General features: G+C 38.8%; 1 long non-coding RNA gene across 2 annotated transcripts in view; it reads left to right on the forward strand.

Moving 5' to 3' along the window:
* The window catches only part of LOC134299658 (uncharacterized), a 74,348-nt gene that overhangs the window by 29,950 nt on the left and 23,265 nt on the right, over window positions 1–21,133 (forward strand). The window contains exon 4 of one of the 2 annotated variants that reach the window (XR_010006914.1): window positions 4,282–7,596. The exons of the other annotated variant lie outside the window; for it this stretch is intronic. This is a non-coding gene — a long non-coding RNA (uncharacterized LOC134299658). Of the gene's footprint in view, window positions 1–4,281; window positions 7,597–21,133 lie in introns of those variants that run through there. 2 annotated transcript variants of the gene reach the window in all.

Raw genomic sequence — 21,133 nt, forward strand, 5'->3', positions numbered from 1 at the left:
TCCCTGAGTTTCATATCATGCATGACTCCCACTTATACACACATATCACCAACAGGATGCCACTCGTTATTATATATGCAGGATGTTGCTAAACACAAGTGGACACCTCTCTTACTCTGCCATGCTGCATAACATCTTGGAGCTGGAAGAGACCACAAGAGCCAACCATTCAGTCCAACTTCTTGCCATGCAAGAACAAGAATCAAAATACTCCCAATAGATGGCTACCCAGTCTCTATTTCAAACCTCAGAGAAGCAGACTCCATCACCTACCAAGGCAACATATTCCATTGTCAAACAGCTTTTACTGTCAGGAAGTTCTTCCTAATGTTTATGTGGAATCTCTTTTCCTGCAGTTTGAAGCCATTTCTCTATACTGACCCTATTTTTATGTATTTATTTATTTGCAGTATTTATATTCCGCCCTTCTCACCCAGAAAGGGACTCAGGGCGGATCACATTGCACACATGTAAGGCAAACATTCAATGACATAACATAGAACAGAGACAGAGACAGACAAAGGCACGGGCGGGCCTCGAACTCATGACCTCTTGGTCAGAGTGATTTGTTGCAGCTGGCTGCTAACCAGCCTGCGCCACAGCAGAGCAGCTGCAAAAATAGTCCCCATAGGAACCTCCCTATATACCACCTGTCCTCACTGTCTCTAAGTCAAAAAAAAGCCTGAATTCAGAGCCAGAATTCGGGCTTGCCCATGGCTTTAGGAAATGTGGGCAAACCAATGTTAAGGTGTCCTTGCAGATCAGTCCTGTGCGATGTGTGACTGATTTTAATCTACACCAATATAAATGGACAGTGTAGATGGGGTCCTATTCTCTAGAGCAGCAGAAGACAAGTCTGCTCCATCTTCAGTATGACTATGTGGGAATTACATGTTCCACATAGTGTGATGGAATGGGGGTATTGTGGATTAGAAGTTTGGGCAATCTAGGAAAAGAAAAAAGCAGAGATGTAGCTACAAGGGTAGCAAAATGAAGGTGCCGAGGATCATTTTATGGGGGAGGAATTTGTATTTTCAGGGGCAATGCCCTAATTTTTCTTTCCTCCAAATACCTCCTGGTGAGAACTAGGCCCCATGCCCAAGCCTTAAGTATGAAGATGGGGACTCATTGCTTTGTCCTCCACACGCCTCTCTCTGACACAATTACTAATCTAGCATTTGAAACATTAGGTCCCATTTTTTGTGCGCTTCAGAGCTGCATGATGGGCCATGCCCACCCTGTTGAGAAGGTCACTTTTAATTTAGTTTTTAAAGAGTTGACTTTCAAAGCCTAACAACGTGTCACAGTTAATGGCGTGCTTGTGTCTTAACATCCTTTCTTGCTGTAATAGGCAGAAAGAGAAAGAGAAAAAGAGAGAGAGGAACAGAGATTTGCCAAGATCAGATGGGACCAGCAATAATAGCAAATAAAAATCCAAATTAAGGGAAAAGAGCAAGTAAATAAATTTTTAATCATATAAAATTTAATACTTATGTTAAGGCAAAGAATATTAAAAGTCATTTTATATAGAGTGAATTTATATTGGAGCTGATTTTTAAAAAGTTGTGCTGCTTTGAGTGATATGATAATCATCCGCATCCTTCCCCCCCACTCCTTCAGTAGTACATGGGGATTGAAATTTATATATGCAATAACTAGCAAAGAATCATAAAGGATCAAACCAGAGGAATCTGTCTCACTCCATTTTTTCCTGTCACTCCCATAGTGATTTTAATATTTTTCCGAAGTCTCCTTGCATTTCCCAGATACTAACACTGTTTTCAAATACAGTTGCTTCAAAAATAAACACTAAATGCTTCATACTTCATGGTAAAGCACAATGCTGTCTGGGCCCTTGGTTGAAAAATGTCTTTATAAAAGCAAGTCAGATGTAAACTTAATGGAACTGCTCCTTTTGGGGGGCAGGCAGTGATTCCCAAGTTTTAACTATTTCACGGAGCAGTGGCTGAGCAGTGAAGTAGGACTAGAGAATAAGAATAGAAAGAATACTCTAAAATATTCAAGAGATGGTCAAAAACATGTTTTATGAATGTCATAAAACTGATAGGAAGAATTAGACTGACAATCTTTGCAGTTCGGGACTTGTTCTGTGTAGAATTTTCAGGTGGTTGTTTACACAGAAAAAAACATTTTCTGTGCAAAAAACAATCTTTTTCAACAGAAATATTATTTTGGCTGTTATTTGGGGCTTTGCACATGATTTGCAGAGAAACATGTTTTAAGACAACAATTACCCACCCAACCACAAAGCGCTCAAACCAGAATTTGAAAAGTAAGTTTGCAGATGAAATTTCTCCCATTACTTAATAAGGATTTAACCATAATTCATTGTGATGTCAATTCATTACTTTTTAAAAACACATTATGAATTAATTAAAGAATGGTGTTAAATTTGAAAAAATCCCACTTCAAAAGTAAATAGAAGAAGTAATATGTTAACACCAAATGATGCTCCCATCATTTCCATTGCTTTTGAAATCCAGCTCTCTCCTTACCAAAAAGTAACTTGAAAGAAGTAACAATGCAGTTTGTTACAGGCACCCTCAAACCCATCTCTGTGTACCACGATCCACCTCAACACCTCTAACACCAATACCTTTTTGCTGAAAAGGAACAATTTCTTCTTTCAAACTATTGCAATAGAAAGGGCATAAGCTCCCTTAGCTTTTAAAACTTTGAAATGTTTAAAATCTGGAAGTGTTCTTTGGGATCCTCTTCCTTTTTTGTTTATGTGGACCCTGGCACATTTTGGAGGTGAAAAATTAAAATTGTCAACCAAAATAATTAGCACCCAGTTCCATCCCTGGGTATCTAGCATGCATGGCTCTGGAGGATTCAATCTTTCCCTTTCTCTGACTTTTCCATCCTTCTTACCCATTGTAGTCCTGGTTACCCTTTTAACCTTCCCAGTCACTACCAGTTCCATGAACTGGTCAAATGAGCTCAATAACATCATTATTTGGAGTCCAGATTTCAGTCCCTCCTCACTCCAGTTTGCGGACCGTGTATGGCTTAGTTGGTCACCATCTATGGAGACTCAACTTATCTACTGCCAAGCCTTCATAGGAGTCTGGCTCATCATTCTTTGCTGGATTTGGGCCTATCTTTCTTTGCTTCTTCTGCTAGTTTATCTAATGCCACATCAAATGAGGAAGTAGGGAGTTTACAAAGCTGGCGAAGTGCATTTGCTAAAACAGAAAGTTCTTTGTCAAAAAAAGCTTTTTGAACAAGAGGAAAAAAAAACCAAAAACTTGAGATTCATATAAGAATAACATTAAGATAGGGAAACCAGATATTTCTTCCATATTTCTAAATATACTTGTTGATCCAAGAAACTGGAATGCAATTCTGTTTCATGACAGAAGCTTTTTTTTTTGGCCAATACAAAGCATGCATTATTGCAACGTCTGCCGATATTATTCAATGATCGTGTTCACTAATCTTTGTATATATGCTTACAATGTCAGAAGAAGTAGCACTTCACCATTGAGAAGTATTTATTCATCATTCTTTATTTGTTAGTTTTTAAACATATATCTGGGTATTTTCCTCTTTGCTTTATCTTCACAATGCCCTTGTGAGAGGTGAGATTAGGGGAAAAAATCACAAAAAGAGTTTGCTGCTATATTGTCTTGAACTGAAAGACTAGAATCTGAAGCTCGATTTAATATACATTTATAATCCTATATTCTACTTTAGCTTCCATGGTTACATTCTATGAGATCATTGAAATTTCAATTTAGGGTGAAGTTCTTGCAATTTTCAGTCAAATAAGCTTTAGTTCTTCATCAAACAACAAAACTCAGGATTCTATAGTATGTTCTCATAGTGCTCAAGGCACTATAATTGTGTAGTGTAAATGAGCCTCTGGAGATCCCAAGGTCAAATCTTCTATGCTAGCCATTAAACCACACCTGGCTTTCGTTCAGATAAAGTTTATTTTTGGTCAAAAGAGTCACACATGTAATTCCTGGGAGAAGTTTGCTGTTAGCAGATTTCTGTATTGTTTATTCATAAAAATAATTAAGTGTACCTATAGAGGCATTTCATTTTGAGCAAGAGCTTAGAAAATGTAAGTTTTCATACTCCAGTTTCCAAACTTGACAGGACATGATGGCTGGGGGCCTCTGGGAACTGAAGTCCCTAAGATAACATATCTAAGCTTAGATCTGTGACCTTCCATTCTATGAAGAAAGTAATTGCATGATTTACAAGGGCTGAATGAAAAGTAATGCCTCCACCTTCGTAACTCTTTAACAGGTGGCAGTACTGGTATGCGGCAGGTACTGGCTTGTTCAGCAGACTCTCCTCTACAGTTGCATTTGATGAGAAGCCTTAGCATTGAACGGTTGTGCTGTTAAAGTGCGAAGTATGGAACCCTGCACAGACGGTCGGTCAATGAGACTTAAGCAACGTGTAGTCATTGAATTCTTGACAGCAGAAGGTGCCACCCCAAAGGAGATTCATCAGAGCATGCAAGCTGTTTATGGCGATTGTGTTGATGTGAGTACTCTGCATCACTGGGCGAGTAAGTTTAAAGATGTTGAGGTGGGAATATCTGACTTGCATGACAAACAAAGAGTTGGACGTCCTGTGACAGCAACCACCGAGTTTCACAAGCAAAAGGTTGACAGATTGATTCAGGACGATTGTTGTATCACTCAGAGAGAAATTCCAAGCATAATCGACATTTCAGAAGAATGTGTGGGCCACATTATTGCTTTGCTTGGCTATCGGAAGATCTATGCATGGTGGGTACTGTGAGACACTGGTTGCAGAAACAGAGTGTCGACTTCTTCCGTGACGGCTTTAGAAAACTTGTTCATCGTTGGCAGAAATGTATCCAATTGTCTGGTGATTATGTGGAAAAGTGAATAGTGGTAGTTAAAGAGCACATTCTAAGGATTATTTCTGCATTTGATTTATTAAAATATTCCCATCCAAATCTAAGTAACAAAGGTGGAGGCATTACTTTTCATTCAACCCTCGTATATGAGGGCCCTAGCTTCTTTTGTGTGTGGGTATGGTCCTAGGACATGCTCAAGAATTCAGATCCTAATTTTTAAGGGCAAAAATCCAGAGAAAAATCACTCCAGAATGACCCTAGATCACCCAAACTGCTCCTGCTCCAACAATGTGAACATTTTGGGTTACTTGAAACCCACTACTTATACTACCCAGAAAAAAATGATTTTAAAAATCCAGCTGCTTTTTAGCCAAAATTTATCCCTGAAAGTAAAAATAACATCACTTGGGGTGCCTTGTTACCAGGGAAGTAGGGAGGCAGGGGGGGGGGGGGGGGCAAAAGAAATGGCTTTTCCTTCCATTGCAGCTTCCCAGAAAAAGTAACTATAGGCTTCTGCTAAATACAAGTATGGGCCTAAACTATGTGTCTACAAATGAAAAATAAAAGAAATGAAGTAGTCTTTTACGCAAATCGAAAACTATAGTCTAAACAGATGTTTCAAGCTGTAGATATGTAATTGTGAAAATAACTAGAAAAACAAGAAAATGCAGTTAATGGGCATTTATGGCCCAAATCATGAGAAATTAACAATTTATGAAAATGTATTAAGAAAGGCATTAGAATTGGCCTTACTAAATCTGATTTGGATGAACCATTGGAGTGGAGTTGTTGATCTTCATAAAGATAAATATTTTACTAAAGGAATAAAGGAAGATCAAGGGAGACTACCCAAAAGCTTTAAAAAAGGATACAGATTATTTTTGATCAATAGATAGTTGGAGAAATTTGTAGGCAAATTCCAGAGATTATATTCATTATGAATCCCTTTCTAGAATACAAATGGCCAATATAGTAAAGAGGATGGGCATTTCACCCAAAATGTTCTCAGGCCATATTCCCACCACAATGTTTTGGAAAATGGAGCAAATGCAGTTAAATGGAGACTTAATGAATACCTACTTCTGAAGAGAGAAATATTACAATAGTGCAAATAAGAATTGAGGCAATTCATTGAGCTGAATTTAAATAAGAATACAGACTCCACAATACATTGAGATGCAAGTAAAGCTTATATGAGATGACAATTTATCAAATATGGATCCAGGCTGAAAAAAAGACAGAAACCCATGATCTAAATTTATAAAATGTTCTTTGTGTAGTAATTTAAAAGAAAACCTATATAGGATGGTGCAGATTTGGTACCTCACCTCAACAAAGATTTTGAAAATGCATACTGTTTCAAATTAATTTTGGGGATGTCAAGAGGAGGGGGATTATTTTTTCCTTACAGAATGGACTTTAAAGATGGCAAAAAGTTAAAAGTCTTAGGATTTACATGAAGAAGAAGCAGATACATTTTGTAGTGTCACCAGAAATATTCTTGCTGGAACTGGACACTGGACAGTAAATATGGATTAAATATTCAATATATGATAACAGCAACAAAGACATTGTTAGCACAAACCCAGAAATATATTGAAGTATCAATGATAGAAGAATGAATTGTTAAGATTGCCAAGTTAGCCCAAATTGCCTAAGTAATGTGGGTTTTTAAAGAATAAACCAATTGAAGGCTTTTTAAAAGATTGGAAACAGTTTATGGACTTTTTAAGTGACAAGAAATCTAACGATGCAATAATCAATGGTTATGGTTACTAATAATTTTAGTAGAACTATTTAGTTTAATATGTAATGGTAGAATAATATCCCCCCCTTTCCCCAGTTTATTACAGTTTGATGGGGAAGAAGTCAGAGTCCTATTATGTTTTGCATTTTAGTATTGTGTTCTAGTTTTAGTTACGGTATATATTTTCTTATTTTTTTTTAAATATTGCCTTGTGAATTAAGTTGTTTTTGTTAAAAAAAACAATAAAGAATTAACTCACTGAAGTTTTTAATTATTTTTTCTGATTAACTGAAGTTTGACATGTGGGTTGAACCTGGAAATGTTTGATCTTACCTATGGTTAATTGAAACAAACCATAGTTAGGAATAATTACAGTCTGAATCAGATCGAGAACTGTGGTTGATCTGACACTAAATCAGATACTTTTGAACTTCTCCTGGTAACTATGCCTGAGACCAAGGTTAAGGACAGACTAATGCACACTGTAGCTCATTATTGCAATGTAAAAAGATGTTTTCATATGCCAGTGATATTTTGTGTTAAGATATAAACAGCATATTCTGTGAGTGATTTTTGCGGAGTTATGCTAATCTTTGTACTGCAGGAGAACAGAATTGACATGATAAAACCATAAACTCCTAAAATCCCCCATTTAGGCTCTATTTCATGCCCCGTTTTAGCCCAATTTCTGAATTTTGAGAGTTATCTAATTTTTATTTATATGATTGATTGGTTGATTAGTAGACTGATTGATTGACTATGAAAATACCAATCTCATTTCTTTGTTACATGGTAAACTTGAATTATAATAAATCATAAAGCATATTAAGGAGTTGTAAAGAATATTGAGATCTTTAGAGGAGACCTAACTTGTATAGATGTTCGCATTCTTCATCTTACAAAATATAGAGATCAAATGCCCCAAAGCCCTACAGAAACACGGTTTACGATGGATGAGATAACACCTGTACAAGTTAGGCCCTCTCTAAGGATCTCAATATGCTTTATGCCTTCTTAATATGCTTTATGACTTTTAGAGTAATATAGTCCATGGCACATTTGTCAGATTCTCTGGCCAGGTTTCTAAGAGGACACGGCGTAATTTCTTTCATGGGTCCTATGAGACGGGGGAGAAATAGGCATTTTCCATTGCCCCTTGGTCTACTCACTAGACCATGCCCCCAAATGTGATATGGTGACATGTCCTTGTGCTAGGTCATGTTAATAAAATACAAGGAACAGAAATCCAGATACCAAACTTAGAAACATACCAGGGAATCAAAGTAAACAATACTGCTGCTATTTCTTTTGCCCTCCTTTCTTCCCACTGGGGAATTTTTGCTTGTTCTCACACATTTCTCAATAAATCTTCATTATTGCTTTCCCTACCCCAGGCCACATTTTTTTTTCTTTTTAAAAGCTGTTCCTTGTGCCAATGACCAATTTCCCTGATATGTTTCCACTGTCATACATTTCATTGACATAAGGACTGGACTGCATTATTTCGAGAGCAAAAACATGCCAATGGGATGATTCAGCCAATTTGAAACTATGATATTGTGTTCCCGGTTTCATAATGTAAATGCAAAAGTGGGCCTTCTTTAGATGAAAGCTGCAAAATAGCTATTGTGTGTACTTGATATTGCAAGGCCTAATTGTATCATTTATGCAGTTTTTCTGTTTGGTAAAAATGTGTGTGCTTGATGATTTCTCTCATAGTTCTTGTTTTAGGGACATGAATATGCCCACATTTTACCAGGTTTGAAAGCCAATTGTAAAATATAGTTTTTGAAAAATGAGGGGATAAGACTTTGTCAAGAAGACAGTTTTTAGGGAAGGGCTTGTGAATGGTGATGGGAGAGAAATAACTCCCCAAGGACTTTTAAAACATTGTTACTATCTCTGTAAAAGTCAGATTGACTTATAGGTTCCCAAAAATGCATTCCTTGTTTTTTTCAAGGTCTTTAAGGGCCTAGTTGAAATTGTCTCATCTATGAAATCAATAGCTAAAGCATTTGGTAATGTGAGATTTCAGCTGGGCTGGAAGGGTGTTTGGATAATGAATGTATTTCAGTTACCCAGTTGTGCAAAGTGCAAAGGGCACAGCCATAGCTTCATTGTTCAACATCCACAGAACATGCAATGTTTGGTTCCTTGACACAGCATGTCTGGGAATGACCTCTGCCCAAGACAGTGGAAAGTTGGTGCCAGAAATAGTAGATAGCACCAGGGGAAGTGTGCCGATGGGCCTGACAGTTTGGTCTATTGCACAAGCATGAAGAGATTTTTTTTATGAGAGCATTGTGATGTCAAAACTTTTTGGTGTCCATCTGTGATCACAGGTTGAACATTTCTTATCCAAAATAATTGGGACCAGAAATGTTTTGGATTTTTAAATATCCGTATTTGTATATACATCCATTCCATAATGATATATTTTTGCCAAATATTAATAATTTCTTCTACTCACTCAGTGACTCCCTCCATGATGTTTTTTATAAGACAGGAAGGGCAGGAATGTAATATACATGTACTTCTCCAAGAATCTAGTCCACATTCTTGGGCAGTGCACATTTTTATTGCTTTGTATTGCCTTATAAAACTTTGTGGAGCTTTTGTCACATGGAAATTCATGTCTATTTTGGTATGTGCCTATTTTGTTTGTTGTGATATTTAACCCTTCACCCTCAAGATGTGTTAGATTTCTAGTTCTAAGAATCCCTTAGAATTGTCTTCCCTAACTGGGACTTCTGGTAGTTGATGTCCAAACCATCTGTATGATCAACAGTCCTCCAAAGCCTACAGATGGATGTGTCATTAAAGTAGAATTCTTGTGCAGTTTGGACATTTCTTTAAAGCAACATGATACAAACCTATCTCATTTTATTTCTGGTTTTCTGACTCTAAACAGTCTTTACACAGAGAAGGTTGTCTTGTACCAGACTGGCCTATTTCTCCATCTACCTTGGTATTCTCTAAGTGGTTCTCTAGGGTTCCAACCAGAAGCCTTGACTATCACCTTCATCCTGATCCTTCTAATTAGAGAGGTCAGGCCCCAAACCCGCGACTTACAGAGAATGTGCTCTACTATCATATTAAAACCCACCAAACTGTTCAGTTGAAAAATGTGGCTATGCCTAGGTCCTTGCAAATAATGTGTGTATAGTAGTGCCCACATGTAAAACTTGACCATTTCAATATAGACATTTGAAATTCATCCTGAAAAATAATTAGCTTATGTCATGGTTCTACTTCCTGCCAGTTACTTCTATAGTTATAATTGCCTAACTCTAGACTTTTCCAGAAGTAATTTGACAGGTACTTGTTTCTCCTTTCTTTGAAAAACTCTGACTGATAAAAAATTAACCATTGTTGTCAAATGAATTCTCCCCTTGTTGACCTCACTATTCCCCAAAGCTTAGAAATGTTTCTTTCCAGACCACAACTCCCAGAGATTCCAGTAATAAGAGTTCAAAGGAGTAACTTTGTCAGATTCTGTGCATCATTTCAACACCAATAAGGCCCATGCTATTAGAAAAGTTGGAGTTTTGGAATGCTATTTCCTGATTCTCCTAGCCAGTATGGCTACTAAAAACTTCCCTCCATTCTATACATCATGAAGTGGAGCAAGTCACCAGATCAAGGGCAGAGCATTTCTCACAAGGTTCCAATTTTGCACGAATGAATAGAAGATGATAAACTTGCATGTGACAAACTACTTTCCATACAACTGCTGCATTCATGTGACTGGTACCTGCCACCACCGGTTTAATGTATCCATGTGACATTTGAGAATTTATTCCCTGTGGTTGTGAGAGTCATATTGAATATACTGTAATTAAAACTAAAAATTCCATGTGTCCCACCACTTCTTCATCATTGTGGGATGTGTGTTTTTATCCGTCCACTTGATAAAAGTTGTGTAATTGGATTCTAGGTATTGGTAATGAGTCCCCCCTTCCAAGTGACTAGTTACTTGAGATTGGGAAGAGAAGGAAGGATCTATTCTGAAGAATGGTGGAGGTGACAGAGAATAATATTGTGGGTCAGGGAAATGGTGGGGTGGGAACTAGTAGAATTACAAGTGGAGTTGCTCAAGTTTGGCTTTTCATCCCCCAAAGCCAATTCACAGAGAACCAGTAAGTCAGAGATATAAAATTTGCTTTGCATTCAGAATATCTCAGGTTCAGCTGCAGCTAAAAATAATATCTGTCAGAAACACGTTAAAAGACCTATCTGAAGGTATGGAGGGTATATGCCAATTAGTCTAGAAAGCACATTAAATTGACGAACACTTTGATTCTATATAATCAGAGCTTGGAAAGGTAACCCCATCACAGCCATGTTGATAAGAGCCTCTGGTGGTGCATTGGATTAAACCCTTGTGCCAGCAGGACTACTGACCGAAAGGTCAGTGGTTCAGATTTGGAGAGTGGGGTGAGCTCCTGTCTGTCAGCTCTAGCTCCTTATGCGGGGACATGAGAGAAGCCTCCCACAGGATGAAAAAACATCAAATATCTGGGTGTCCCTTAGGCAATGTCCTTGCAGATGGCCAATTCTCTCACACCAGAAGCGACTTGCAGGTTCTCAAATCAATCCTGACATGAAAAAAGCCATTTTGATTTGGTTATTCTAGGAGTTATACTTGTAGCAGAATTCTGAGAACTGCAGTCAAAAAGGTAACATTTCTAGGTTCTGAATATAATGTAGGTTCATGCGTTAACAGGTCAGTCCTGTAAAAAAGCAGTGGCTACCCTCTCTACTAGATATCTGTTTATATTTGAAACCATTTTAGTATCTGGTTGGGATGATACCCATGGCACCAATCTATGACCTCATAATACATTGATTTTTCCCTATTTATAAACACTTATGACCACAACAAAAAGGCCCAAGGTCCATGGATTCACCCCACATCAGGATCAATCCATGGGCTACCGGAGGGGGGCGGCAGGGAGAAGCCGCTGCTCCACATCTCATATTATTTGCTTTACCTTGCTTCTCATCCCATGAGGGAAAGTGTCACTGCTTTGCTTCCCTTCATTGCTGGGAAGGCAACATGGGAAGGCTCCCGTGGTGTCACAGAGGCAGCTTGTGCTGCTTTCTCTCCCTTTTTGGCATGGAGCCCAACCAGAAGTGGCTGTACATCATGTGAAGGGCTCTGTGCTGAAATGGAGGGGAAGCAGCTTATGACGGGTAAATCGGCCCGTCTGATGAGGTAGTATTTATGTATGTATGTACGTATGTATGTATTTATTTATTATTTACCCTACTTATACCCCGCCTTTCTCCACCCTGAAGGAGACTTAAGGTGGCTTACATGTGGCAATTATTCAATGCCTAGTAAAAGACATTGTAAAGACAGAGTCCCACAGAGTCCATCAAACGACACAAGAGTACTTCCTTTGGTGGCCCATAGGATTCTGTTTCTAAAGTGTGTTTTTTGGAATTGGGGAGCAATCAACACCAGAGTTCCCCGTTTGCGTTGAAACTTCTAAAAGTATGCATTTTAAAGTGGGATGGGAACTGTTGGATTTCTCTGATTTAGATTGTTTTAGTGACATGAAAGTGTGGCTGTTCTTTAAGTGTGCTCCTTGATGCTCCTTTTGTCACCATTAATAATCTTGCATGTAACTGTACAGAAAATGTGCAACTTTGCTATATCTCTAAGTCACTCTAGCTATATTTTTCCTTTTTGTAGACCTGTGTTTCGCAATAGTGAAGTTTATCCTTTTTTATATAAAAAGAAAGCAAACAAAGAAGCATTCAGTATGGGTGGAGATTACACCTTCGTATGTGATAATTCAGTAAGAGGAGCATTTATCTAGAAACACACAAAGTCCATCAAGTGTGATGGCGGTGAATAAATTATCCAATTTTTCTTAAAAATGGAAAGGCATGAAATGTTATGGTAAGAAGATGATTTTCCCCACTTTCTGCCCCAAATGTGATGGGGTCCTATGTATGTAGTTATTTCAGGAGCTCTTTTTTGTTTTCAAAACACAGTACTTCTGTAAAAAAGGTATTTCAGCATATTTTGTAATAAGAAAGGAATGGGTGGCAAGTACACAATCAAATACACCACCAAATCTTCAGGACAAAAGTGTATGCCATTAAGCCTTGCAGGTTTCGGCTTTGCATATAGAGCATCGTCGTGCGGCATCAGTCACATTCCTAAGTGATTTTTCTGCAATCAGAATTTCATTCATTACCCAATTTTCATGCCGCTCCCCTGGCATTTGAAATATGTTTTAAGGTAGGCTCCCCACAGGCTCTCCCCCTTCCTGCAATAACTGATCTGCAGTGTCCAAAGACAGATCTAAATATCTTTGGTGCAAATTACTTTAGGCCGGCTGAGCTGGAGCCTCTGTCATCTTCATCACATTTCACACCTACACAACTGATAACAGATTAATATCTGAGCCTCAAATATTTCATCAGCGTCTCTGGCGAAGGCACCTTGCATTATTTTATCAGAAGAAACCATCAAAGCGGCCGGGATGGTGAGGGGAGAAGCCACAGAGGAAAAGGGGAAAGAGAATATATGTATATCTCAAAGTAAAAAGAAGGTAAAGCAAAAGAGAAGTGGAATAAGACATTATTTTAAAAACTAAAAAAAACTGGTGTTTCTTATGGAATTAGGAGCAAAGCAACAAGGCTGGCCGTGGCAAAGTTCTCGCTTCCGATTATGTATCCACTTTTATTCAATCACTGTATCGCTCTATGGCTGACACTTGGTCAATAGTGCAATCTACCACTGATCAGAATAAAACAGGCATCCCAGAGCACCTTGGAATTTCATTAGTTTCTGTTTGGTGCAGTCACTATCGTATATGTTGATTTGCAAACACAGGTTTGAAGCTGAATTCGGTACCTTTTTGGAACAAAGAGTCAAGGACCCTGAATGTCACTTCACACAAGTCTTTATTATTTTATTTTTTCTGTCGGGAGTTAAGTATCTCCCTTCACCTTCCTGTGTGGCCTTAAAGGAATCTAAAAATCTTTTTTCTTTCCAAGGACTCTATCTAAATATGCCTGGTTTGATAAGGATGTCTTTACAATATATACTAGGGGTGTGCAAAATTTCAGAAGTCGGTTCGTATTTCAGAAGATTTGAGTGATTTGGAAATATGAACCAGCAAACCAGCCTCTGAAGCAATACGAATAAAAAAAGCCCCCTCCAAAAATTCATAAGTTGATTTGGAGTGGGGGTTTTTTTTTACAATGTAACAACATTGCCTAGAGTGGTAGGGAAGGAGGAGGCGGCAAAACTAGTCTCCTCCCCTTAGTGCTTGAGAGATCCGTTCTCTGTTTGTTAAAACTTAAATTTAGAAAGTGATTTAAAATTACAGCTCTCTTTCACTAGCCCTTGGATTGGGAATCTTAGAAAGTGATTTAAAATTACACTCCTCTTTCCCTAGCCCTAGCAGGAAGATGGATTTATTATATTATTAATTAATTATAATTAATTTATTATTACACTCATACAGTTGGAAGGGACCATCAAAGGTTATCCTATCCCAACCCATTCTGCCAAGCAGAAAGATATAATAATTACTATTGTATTATAGCCATTATCATTTATACTCATATTAGTGTTATTATTCTATTTCTTATTATTATTAGACTCATACAGTTTGAAAGAACCCCAAAGCACATCCAGCCCAACCCCATGCTGCCAAGCATGAAGATGGAATTGCTATTATCATCATCATCATCATCATCATCATCATCATCATCATCATCATCATCATCATCATCTTTATTATTATTAGTCTCATAGAGTTGGAAGGGACTCCAAGGGCCATCCAGTCCCACTCCATTCTGCCAAGCAGGAAGATAAAATTACTATTATATGTATTATCTGTCGCTGCTGCTGCTGTTGTACTCCTAGAGTTAGAAGAGAATGCTAGGGCCATCCATTCTGAGCCCTTTTTTTTCCAAAAAAGAAGACCCCATTGAATCCTTTCTGACAGATGGCCATCCAGACTCTGCTTATAGAATCATAGAATGGTGGGAGTTTAAAGGGACTCCCAATGGCCATCCAGTCCAACTCTACTCAACAGGCAGGGGAACTCTATCCAAGCCCTCCTGGCAGATGACAACCCAGTCTCTGCTTAAAAACCAGTCCCCAGTAACATGTGCTTAAATTGAAAAAGAAAATCCTAAAAATCAGTAGATGAACAAATCTTTCTGAAACCTTGCAGGATTTATTTATTTTATTGATGAAGGTGGAAAGAGAGCATCTTGAGAGGCATGGATTCATGCTGAGTACTATACTTGGATTCTTGCCATTGCACAGATCCTCAGTTTCTCTCCAGCTTTGTGTTCACAAGGAGTGAACAAATGAGATATGAGGCTGGAGCAGGTCTGACGATCTGTGAAATGGTGATAATCCAAGTGTAGTGCTCAGTGTCAATCTACACCTCCCCACATTTCACAGATCCTCACAATGCTCTGCAGCCTCACATCTTATTCATTTCCTGCTTCTGTTGGGTATATGACATGAGGATATGAGAGACTGAAAAAATAGTATCTAATTGTACAAGAGATCTCTGGGGAGCCTGTCGGCAGCCCACTTCTACAACCAAGCAGGAGTGTTGCTGCTGCTGCCTTGAAGGCAGAAGCAGATATCTGGTAGCAAAAAGTTTTGGATTTTGGAGGATTTAAAATTTCTAGATAAAGGAAGCTCAGCCTATTTAAGCAAAACTTGTGCTCATAGCTCCATTGTCAAGAAGCTCCTCCTAAAATTTGTTCGAATGTTAAATTGAAGTCACCTTGTTATTCACTGCTGGCACAAATCATCTGATTGCAATTACTTAAGTAAATATCTGTGAGGTGGTTGTATCGTGCACCTTATGTAGCCTCCTTGGATTTTATCCCTACTTGTTTCTGTAATCTCTGAGAAACAGATCATGGAAGTTACTCTTAACTGGAATACATGAGTAATTCTCTCACGCGCTCACTGCTGTTATGAGTGGGAGAAACTCTTCACTTGCCGGTATGATTAAGATGTACCATCTGGGGAAAAGAGAAACAACTCATTACAGTCTCTTGGGAGGGTTATTCTGATGGTTGTTTAAAACAAGAGCAGGCTAAAGGGCTACATGGCCAAAAAGATGGCTCCTCATAATGCAGGAGGAAGCAGAACATTCATGCAATCTTACAAATTATCAATTCTGTGGGGTTTTTTTGGAAAATTTTTATTAACTTTTTATACTACAAATTATCAATTCTGTTGATGTGTGTCTATGCTTTGCTTGTTTACTTTCTTTCCCCTAATGATAATAAGGAGGAGAAACATTGTCATGCAAAATTTGTAGACAGCAGTTTTATTTCACTTTGCAGAAACTACATTTTGAAATTGTAGTCAGGTCTTTTTTCCACTAATGTTTCTTTGGGACCCTCGACTCCCAACACTTCTTTGAAGTGGTTGCTGTGAGTCTTTCAGGCTGTATGGCCATGTTCCAGAAACAATCAGGGACAGCTAACATCTCCAAACAAAAGTTTCTCCCAGATAGGAAGAAGCCAGGCCTTGAGGCCACAAGGTCATCGAATGCTAATCAAGGTGATTAATTACAACATCCACACCTACTTCCAACAGACCAGAGTTTTTTCTCCCACCCTAGACTTTACACAGATATATAAACCTCCCTTGCCTAGTTTCCAACATATCTCGCAACCTCTGAGGATGCCTGCCACAGATGTGGGCAAAACGTCAGGAGAGAAAGCTTCTGGAACATGGCCATACAGCCCGAAAGACTCACAGCAACCCAGTGATTCCAACCATGAAAGCCTTTGATAATACTTCTTTGAAGACTTTGGAAGTAATTTATTTCTTCATTTTTCAGTGACATGTAAAAAGCCTGATCTCGGATGGAACTTCTGATGGCTGGCATCCTTCCTAAACCGTAGCTAAATCTGTGTAGCTCATTCTGGGGTGGGGTGGGGGGCACTTCAGAGATCAGAATATTCTACAGAGTATGCAACAACCAAACTTCCCCCTACAATCCACCTTGAAGTTGCAGCAGTTATATTTGGGTGCACAACAATGATGTCACTCCTGATCTGTCTAGAGGACTGACAGAAGGTCCCTATTGTCATCTGTCCAGCTCTAAGAACATGACTGCTTGCTTCTCAGCCACCCCCTGCTTGTCTGGATTCTTTTTGCAGGATCAAGGCCAGCAGAAATTTGGGATAGTCATAATGTTGCATGTAGAGTGGGAGGTGGCACAGTGTAGTCCTGGGGTAGAAGTAGACCCAGGCCTTTTGTGTAGCTCAATTCCTTTTGACTCTAACAATTGCCTTTTCCCCCTGCACTCCAAAGGGTGAACTACCCTTTCTGTTCCCCCTTCATTAAAAATGCCGTTTTGCCTCCTACTTTCTTCCCCAACCTCGATGTATGATACTCCATCTCTTGTGGGGTGGTGTTAATATTGGGTTTGGTTTGGGAGAAAATTTTGTGTAACACCAGTGAATGGTGGGAGCCCCCTTCTTTCTTGCATCTGTGCAGTCTGTCTTTAGGTCAGGATAGACAAAATTCCAGAAAATGTTTTTGAGGACCCACTGTGGTTTGTGCAAACCCTGAAAAGGAGGTTGTAAAGAGGTGGGGGAATGAAAACTGGAAAAAATCTAATTTGTGTTATGTTGGGGAGAGGGTAAATCAAGGTGCAAGTTATTTTCTATAGAATATTTAATGTGACTGGTAATGCACAAAGGAACAAAAATGTAACTACAATGATAATTTTAAAGAAAGGCATAGGAAATGATAACCATCCAATAAAGCAAACTAAAGATAGCAAGAAGGGCATAAAATCATAAAATCAGCATAAAAATGAACTTAACAGTACTAATCTGCAAAAGATTGCTGCAATAATTTATCCATTTAAAATATTTTAGTCACCTTCAAATGCCAAGCCTAATATAAAATTATAATAAAAATAATAAAACCACCACAATCCATAGAAAAACAGCAGCTGAAATAAAATAATAAGAATCAGGAGTAATAAAATAGCACCAAAGCAACAGAAGCCACAAACAATACATTCAACTCTGCATATTATCAATAAAATGAATACCATAATTGGGTATTCACTTAATAGCTATCAAACATATTTATTAAAGAGAATCTGTTTATAATATATAGATTTTTAATTCCCAGAGTTGGTCCCAGAGACAGGGTAAGTCCTAGTCACTCCTGGTGGAGAGGGAAGATGATGGATCATTCATCCAGTCAGGAATACCTCCTGCTGCTGGTTTTTCACCCATAGCCATGAAATGACTGGCATCTTTCTCTGGAAAGGCATGTGGCCTATAGCTTGTGTTAAATGCTCCTCAGATGGGGACACTTTGTAGGCACAAATAGGCAAGCTCTCCAGAAAGCCCCAACAGCAATTTCCATCACATGGATGACCTTCTGGCAGAGCGAGATGTTGGGAGTTTAAAGACTTTCTGACCGTGGTGGATTCCATGTCAGTATGGGCTTTAATCTAAACTTCAAACTTCTTGCATGTGGAATCTTATCACCCCAATATGTTCAGACCCATGGACAGTTCCTTTAAAATTTGAATCACAACTCTAGGAATTTTGGATGACACCAATTATCTTGATCCATCACAGTCTGGTTTTAGGTCTGTCACAGAACAGAGACAGCTTTGATCGCCTTGGTGGATGACTTCCGCAAAGGGCTAGACAGGGGGAGTGTGTCCTTGTTGGTTCTCTTGGACTCATCTCAGTGGCTTTCAATACCATCAACCATGGTATCAATCTGGGGTGACTCTCCAGAATGAGAATTGGGGGCATTGCTTTGCAGTGGCTCCGCTCCTTCTTGGAGGGTTGTACCCAGATGGTGATGCTGGGCGATGCCTGCTTGGACCCGCAAGGTTCTATTCTTTCCCCCATGTTTTTCAACATTTACATGAAACCACTGGGTGAGGTCATCCGGAGTTTTGGAGTTGAATGTCAACTCTACTACTCTTTTCTACCTAATTCCAAGGAAGCTTCCCCGGGTCCTGGACCAGTGTCTGACAGATGGACTCAGCGCTGCTGCTTTAAGCTCAGACGTTGTCAGTGGCCGGGAGGGCTTTCACACAGTTAAAACTGTGCACCAGCTGCGACCGTACCTCAAAAAGCCTGAATTGGCTACAGTGGTCCAAGCCTTAGTTACATCCAGGATGGATTACTGCAATGCACTCTACATGAGGCTGCCTTTGAAGATGGCTAGGAAACTGCAACTAGTGCAAAGGTCGGCAGCCAGATTGCTAACTGGGACTGCTTATAGGGAGCATACTATGCCTCTATTGAAGCAGCTCTACTGGCTGCCAACACGTTTCTGGGACTAATTCAAAGAGCAAGTTATTACCTACAAACCCCCAAATGGTTTGGGTCCATCCTATCTTCGTGACTGCATCTCTTTTTTTGAACTGGTGTGGACTCTGAGGTCCATGAGGGAGGCCCTCCTTTCTGTTCCACTACCTTCACAAGTACAGTTGGTGGGGACGAGGGAGAGAGCCTTCTCGGTGGTGTTCTCTCAGTTCTGTAACGTCCTCCAATGTTTTCAGTCCAACCTAAAAGCTTGGATCTTTAAGCTTCCCAATAGATATAGAGCCCAAATGGTTCAAATTGTAGACCCATTGGTTTTTTCATTGAAAGCACTTTATATGACTGGTGGGTTGTTATTCATTTTGTTCTCTAATTACCATAACATTTTATCTATGTGTATTTTAGGGTTGATTGATTTTACTGTGATATTGTTTTATAATAATAATAACAATAATAACTTTATTTTTATATCCTGCCTCCATTTCCCCGAAGGGACTTGGGGTGGCTTACATGGGGACAAGCCCGATCCAATAAGTGAAACATTCTGAAACTTTTTTTTCATGTCAGGAGCAACTTGAGATGGTGTAGTGGACTAAGTGACTTGAAGGTTGGGTTGCTGACCTGAAGGCTGCCAGGTTCGAATCCCACCCGGGGAGAGTGCGGATGAGCTCCCTCTATCAGCTCCAGCTCCATGCGGGGACATGAGAGAAGCCTCCCAAAAAGATGGTAAAACATCCGGGCGTCCCCTGGGCAATGTCCTTGCAGATGGCCAATTTTCTCACTCCAGAAGCGACTCAATTCTGAAACTTGATCGGCTAACAATGGTAAATGTGTTCTACCATTGTAGCATGTTTCACTCCAATAGCTGTAACAATGAGAGAGAAAGGAGCCCCTGAAGTTTCCCCACTTGTGCAATTAGTATAATGAAAAAGTAACGAAATTTCATTACTTACTCTCGTTCTAGTAATGAAATTTTCACTGACACTTTAGAATCATTTCAGAAACAAAATGCCAGCGCCCCTAATTTTGTAATGAATTTTGAAACATTTTTATTGATTACACAGCCCTAGCATCTGCTGTGTTTTTAATAGAAGAGAGACTAGAAACAAAGCTTCAAAAGTACGGGAAACAGCCGAGCGTATATTCATAAGGGCATGGAGGATCCTTGAGATATTCAAATTGCAGGCTGAGAGAAATATTTTTAAGGATGAAAAACAACTTGAATTGATCCCCGAAACAACCAGTATAACAGTTACTAGCTTTATATAATAGCATCTGATTAATTGCCCAAAAACATGGTAGCTATACTTTGAATAAAATTAAGATTTCTCTAGATTTAAGAACAACTGAGATGAGATAGCCATATTATTTTCATTGTTTACATGATCAAAAAAAGATCCAAGATGTGCTTGTGATCTGCCACAGAGAATGGATAAGATTTCAGTTTCACTCCCATTTAAACAAACATCAAATTAAAATTCCCACACACTTGTACAGGAATTTTTCATCTCAAATATTCCAGTGACTGTACCAGTTCTTTGGTTTAGAGGTTGAATTTTTGGAGAGGAAGGATTACTGGCAATATTTTTGGAAAATTGCTCCTATTTAATTCCATTGGATAGATTTCAGAAACAATAGATTTTTTGCTGTGAAAGAGAATCCTTGAAAATCCCACTGTGAGAATTAAAAAAAGATAAATGTCAGGGTATTTATCGTCTCTTTCTTTTTTTTAAAAGAATAGATTCCCCACTGGGCTTCTGTACTCCCTCTGTATTAGTTTTGTATTATTTTTAAATGGGGTAGTAAACATAAGCACATATTAGGTGTATAGAGATTATCCCAGTTATATAGTGGACGAATGTGAGTCAGCAGTATGCTGTTGTGAGGAAAAAATAAAAAATAAACAGGCCACTGTCACTTTAGTTCTTTACAAACAGTATTCATTTGGTAGACACTGTCTAATTCTGGGAATCACAGTAATACTGGGATAGAAGTAAAATGTTATAAAATTGCTGAAGGACTTTATTCCATAGCAGTTTCAGGATCATCAATACTAGACACATATTGGCATGGCCTCAGTCTCTCATTTTTATATTTGCACAGTTGTGCCAATTCACCAATCCCATACAGGGCCGGACTATGGCACACCTGGTTAGTAGCCAGCTGCAATAAATCACTACTGACCAAGAGGTCATGAG

The sequence above is a fragment of the Anolis carolinensis genome, chromosome 5, assembly GCF_035594765.1.
Source record: "Anolis carolinensis isolate JA03-04 chromosome 5, rAnoCar3.1.pri, whole genome shotgun sequence".
In the NCBI taxonomy this organism is placed as follows: domain Eukaryota; kingdom Metazoa; phylum Chordata; class Lepidosauria; order Squamata; family Dactyloidae; genus Anolis; species Anolis carolinensis.